This window comes from Sorex araneus, chromosome 6 (assembly GCF_027595985.1).
Source record: "Sorex araneus isolate mSorAra2 chromosome 6, mSorAra2.pri, whole genome shotgun sequence".
NCBI classification, from domain to species: Eukaryota; Metazoa; Chordata; class Mammalia; order Eulipotyphla; family Soricidae; genus Sorex; species Sorex araneus.
Genome location: NC_073307.1, coordinates 32,834,357 through 32,840,413, shown reverse-complemented (window position 1 = coordinate 32,840,413; position 6,057 = coordinate 32,834,357).

The following is a 6,057-nucleotide window of genomic DNA, read 5'->3' as shown; positions in this document are numbered from 1 at the left end:
AGGTATAGAAACAAACCAACGTGGTTAAAAAAATAAAAATAAAAATAATAATGAGAAAAAAAAAAGATAAAGAGAGGCACGGGAAAGTATGTGACCCCTAGTGTTTGGGGACCGTTAAATACAGAATCTCAGATGTAAGTGTAGTTTCTAACTCACTCTGAGAATGTGTAGTGCGGGTCAATTTAAACCAACCTCTCCCTGTATTCCTTCTTTTCTAAAGTCTTTCAATGTTTACACTCTCCCTCAGGATTAGGGTATGGAGAACTCAGTAATGGATAAGACAGACAGCTATACCATCCCTAATATTAAAAGTTGTGTGGATAAGTAAGACGTAAAGAAATTATTCAAATAGGTCATGCATTTACAAGTTAAATACTTTGAAAAGAGAGCATGTGGACCTACGAGGAAATATGAATATGATCTAGTTGAGGAGGTACTTTGTAGGCTGGGATTCTCTGCACCAAGGAAGGGTGGGATTGGAGAAGCAGAGTACACTTTGGACTGATAATTATAACCGAGGCATGGAGGGAATGGAAGAGAGAAGTACAAATCAGGCTATAGAGGGCTGGCAGAAGACAGGCTCCACGTGACTTTTCTGGTTTGTGCAAAGCGAAGCTATAGGGATTCTTGCTTTTTCCTATTTTTTATTTACATGTGGAAATGGGGTTGACCCAAATGACCTAACTATTTCAGAATTGTCATTCTGAAAGGATGACTGTTGGGAAAGGATTGGCTTTGTGAGAACATAGTGGATGGACCAGCCAAAGCTGAGTATTCTAGATCCAAGGTGTGGTGGCTTGATTGGTAGCTTTGTAAACAGTGAGAAAAATAAAGAACAATATTAAGAATACTAAAAGCTAACAAGTGATTGAGTGCTCACCATGAACTTTATACTCATTAATTTGTTTAATCCTGAGAACAATCCAATTAAGTATTATTAGTCCCATTTTACAGATGGAGAAATGGAGGTTTAATAACTTGCCCTAGTTCTCAGAGCTAGAAAATAATAGTGCTTGGATTCCATCTCATATGGCCTGATGCCAGAATCCATAAACTATACACTCAATCTGTATTCAGTGGTTTATAAAAAGATATAAAGAAAACCAAGGTCAAGAATGAATCCCCTAAACAAACCACACTGATATTATTAGAGGACGTATCTATAAAGCAGAGCATTCAAATTCTTTGTCACTTCACAGGATTTGCTGATAGGAAAAGAGGGGATATTGTTACAGCCAATGATTATTTTTTAGTTGATAACTCTGATAAAACCTAATCTTCTCAAAAAGAGAAAAGTCTAAACTCAATTGCTGATAGATTATCTTTAAAGAAGTTATCTGGGGTCTAGTTATAAAAGCTTGGTGAAGCATTTATAACACATTTTATATACTGGGAGAAAATCTTTCTCACAAATGCAACTCCAAACCACCTTCCAAATCTCATTTCTTATTGGAAAACAAAGTTTTATTCAATAATTTGGATTATGAAACCTGATTTCAACCACTGTAGGAGACAAATGACTTCATCAAAGCCCAACAATGATTTTTTTTGACCTTTAGTTATGGGCAAATTTCTCTTAAGGAGCAAGAACTTTGCAAAATTTCAGAATTTGAACTTAATTCATATGATCTTTTTCGGGGGTTTCTCACTCCAAATCTTGTTGAGACAAAATATGGTACCATAACAGGATATAAGAAGTCTTGTGAAATGACTGGGAGTCCTTGAGAACTCAATGAGGCCTCGGCCTGTCACTTTGTTGGTGCTTGACTAAATGCCATACATCTAGAGGACAAGTGTAACTGCTGTGCACAGAGCTCATGGTACTGGACATTTGATTTAGAAGATACCTAAAATCAGAAAAAATTGTTGTTTTCCAAATAAGAAAAGTACCAAAGCAAAATTAATGATAATTTATTAAATGGTCAGAAAATGAAGTACTGTGTTGCCTCCATTAATTGCTGGATTCAGTGCTCAAAATGATTTCATTGCATTTGAAGCAGCTTTTAGATGAGATGCTCTTACTGAGACTTCCTAAATGTATATGATTAGTATTAAAAACTCATAGCATATTTTAAATTACTTACTTTTTTTATTTTAGGTGACACCCTGAAGCAGTGCTCAGGGGATATTCCTGACTCTGCTTAGGGGACCTTATGTAATGCAAGGGATTCAACCAGGATCAGTCAGATGCAAAGTCAGTACTTTAACCCCTGTACTATCTCTCAAAATAGAAATTTGTTATTTTAATCAATTTCAAAAACAAATTGATAAGGCATTTGGTCTCCCTGGTGGTATTCAGTTGGTTCAAGAGCCATTCCCAGCAGCCTTTGGCCTAGCAGTACAGTTGGGACAGCTCAAGGCTTGGTCCTGGTGAGACTGTATTACTCTGGCTGAGAGATGCTGGGAGCTATTAGGGCTATTCTATCAATACTATTCTATCAATATCAAAATTGAGGAACCTTCAGGGCTATTACTGGAAGTGCTCTGTGGGCTATGAGGTGTTGGGGATAAAACTTGGGATCTCATACCTACCTGACATTTCTCTAGCCCTTACAGCTATCTTCCTGACTACCCCCCACCCCCACCAGATTTGAACTCCAATTCCAGATGTGCCCTAGGAATCTGATAGAATGCATACAGTGATGTCTGGGTTTTGGAATGTCAGCTTGATGATTCTTTTAACTCTCAGCATTCTGACAACTCTATGGTCATCTCTAAGATAAAAAATCTGCTTTAGAGAAAACTGGTGGTATAGTCTAGTCTTCAACTTCAGAGATAATGGGCATCCATTACCATCCTTTCAGATAAAATCTGGATCCAAACATCCCCTTTAAGTCCTCCTAAGAACTTAAAGAGAACATCTTTACTCTTATCCTTTATGATTTTGGCTCTGGGAGAGGAAGAGCAGAGAATGAGTCAATATGGTCTCTTGAGAATACCTTAAAAATAATACATTTTCTGATTATTATTATTATTATTATTATTAGGTGGTATCATTCCAACACTATTTTCTAGCAATCTCTGTGATGCTCCTTAAAAGCACGCAAACTTTTGACTTGTAGGGATGTTTTTGGTGATTGATCAAATTATAACAGACTGATGTGATTATGATGGTGGAGGATTTTAGAAACCTGGTAGGTTTTCTTCCTCATGATGTTTTTTCTGGTATTTATTACATTTGTATGTCACATGAGTATCTCATCCTTAGCACTCTACAGAAAATAATTTGGAAGAGCCAAACATTGTGTTATGTTTAAGGTCACAAAGAAAAACTGTGGCAGCCTCCCCCAAAAGGGACAAACTTCTAAGTCTGGTTGTATTGGTCAGAAGGGGCACTATTGACTCTCCCAGGCCAACCATCACAAGAAGAAGATTATAATCTTGCTTTACCAATGGAGAATGGACCTCAAAAGCCTGATTTCTATAACCTCTTTGGCATTTTAAAAACAAAATTTCATCAGGAGAATGAAGAACATTTTAAAAGGAGAATACTGTTTGTTTTAAGGCTTGCTTGTAATCTACTTATGCTATTCGCATTAAAGAACCTTTCATGTAAATACCATTAATTATGTAGTGTAAGAGCCAAATAAAAATGCTAATAGATAAAGGTAATTATAGAATAAATTAGTACAGCTTGAATGCATATATATTACATAGAGATTGTAGACTTGCACATCTTGTTATGAAGGTAGATTTGTGATTTTCTTTTGCTTGAACTACTAGGATGGAACCAAGCAGAATGACATTTTACAGATGGATACCAAAGCTGTTAAAGTTTAAACCCATACTGGCAATGAAATTATGGGTTTTACAGGAGCCTTGACTCAAGTTCCTCTCAATATCTGTCTTGAAAAGACTGTGGGGGGAGATGTGGATTAAGTATCCTGTAGATTTCCCCAGAAAGTTTGTTGGAGCAGGACCATTACTGTCTACTCCAAACTCAATGGCCTCCAACGTCTTCTTAAGTGCAATAACAGAAGATTGCTTGTGTCTGGGTTAAAGAAAATGAATTCTGTACAGCCTGCCAGGGACAAAGAAGGTAAAAGACTAAAGATGTTGAGGAAACATAACATGAGGACCTTGCAGCAATAATAGTTGTATACATTTGTACCATCTTTTGTAGTATTTTCAGAGTTTTCATGGATATTGTGTACTTTAATTTTGAAGAATAGTTCTTTAAGATAGATAGGGCAAGTACTTTTTACTAGTCATTCACAGAAAGGAAATCAAAGCTTAGGAAGGAAATCACAATGAAGAAAAGGCTGGAAACTTCCTTAACGCCTATCAATATGTTTTTCCCCCCACTACCATATTCATATTTCTTTTTAAATGTAAATAAAAGGAAGCATAGTCTACTTCAGAGCAATATTTTGTGATAAGTAGGATCTTTTAAGAGCATTTGGAGCATTTACATCATTTCCTCAGGGAAAGTTTTGTTTTGCCTAGAGAAGCAGGAAATGGTGTTGAAATGGGAAAAGCTTTATTTTTATGGATTAAACCCATCTGTTAAGATCACTAGTCTCGATCATGGACAAGGATAGATTTCTCACAGCTTTTAGAAAGGAGAGAAAATAAAAAAATGCCTCCTTCTCTGATTCAGGTTTACACTCAGCTAGAGAGTCCTATTTAGACAAAACAGTATGGATTGCCTATCAGTTGGGAAGAAAAGGCATGGATTTCCTCAAATTCCCCTACATAATGAACAGTCTTACACAGAGCTAACGTTAACTCTGATTACTTAAAAGAATTCTGAAGAATAACTTTTTCAATGCATTGAGCATCTTTCAGAAACATATTTAAATATTTTGCTTTATTACCTGCTGAGTCTACTTAGCACAAAATAAAGAGAAATTATCTTTCATTCATTGATTTTTAAAAAAGGCTTACAAAGAACCTACTGCATGCACTGCTACGCATTACAACTCAGATGTTGAACCAGAGATGCCTCTTGTTGTAATGGATCTCTCACAGTCAAATCGGGGAGATAAATAATATTGCTTGATGTTCACATCAATAAACATTTACTATACTTCTCCAGGAGAGCAAGAGAAGTAATAGTTTGGTAAATGGAATAAGCAGTTAAAACTGGGAAACCATTAAAACACGCATTTGTACAAATATTCAGAGTTATACATGTATACAAATCAGAGGTTTTATATCATTTTTCTTGCACAAACCTCACTCAAAATTTATAGCCTCCATAATTTCCAGTTTTATGTACTTGAAAGAAAAGGGAGAACTCAAAGACTTGTGAAGTCATTTAATTCATTTAGATTTGTATTAGTCTTCTCCAGTTGTTTACAATGGTCTTACTTACAACTAATTTAAGAACAATCCCCACTTCAGCCCGCCCGAGGGTTTTTTTTTTTTTTTTTTGGGTCACACCTGGCGATGCACAGGGGTTACTCCTGGCTCTGCACCCAGGAATCACTCCTGGAGGTGCTCAGGGGACCATATGGGATGCTGGGAATCGAACCCAGCTCGGCCGTGTGCAAGGCAAATGCCCTACCCGCTGTGCTATCACTCCAGCCCCTAGGTGTTTTTTTTTTTTTAAATGCCTTCCAAAGCACTTTAACTGAGTTTTAACAGAAACAGAAATTCTCTTTTAGTGCTCACTTTTGCTCAATTCACGGGGTATTTAGTTAAAATGATACCAATATCATTTTACATACAACTGCCATAAAGGATTTAGGAACAAAATCAATCCCCTCCTAAAGAAGAGCTCCACTGATGGGGGTAAAAGAATGAGGGTGTTAGACACAGAAGCTTCAAGCATTTGTTATGCTTTGGCCAACCAATCAGTAGGTTTAAAGACAAATCTGAGAACATTATTTTCCTGAGGAGCTCAATGAAAAGAGTTTCTATTGTAAAATAAAAACTAATAAACATTACATACTAAGGAAAAGCTATGGGTGCCATGAAGGTCTGTAATTGGGGGATGTGACTCAGTCCTCGGGAGTAATCAAAGGTCTCTGAGAGAACCTGACCCTTGTTTGAAATTCAAGGTTTAGGTATTATCTCAAAAGGACCTGGGATAGGGGTTGGAATTAGGGTTAG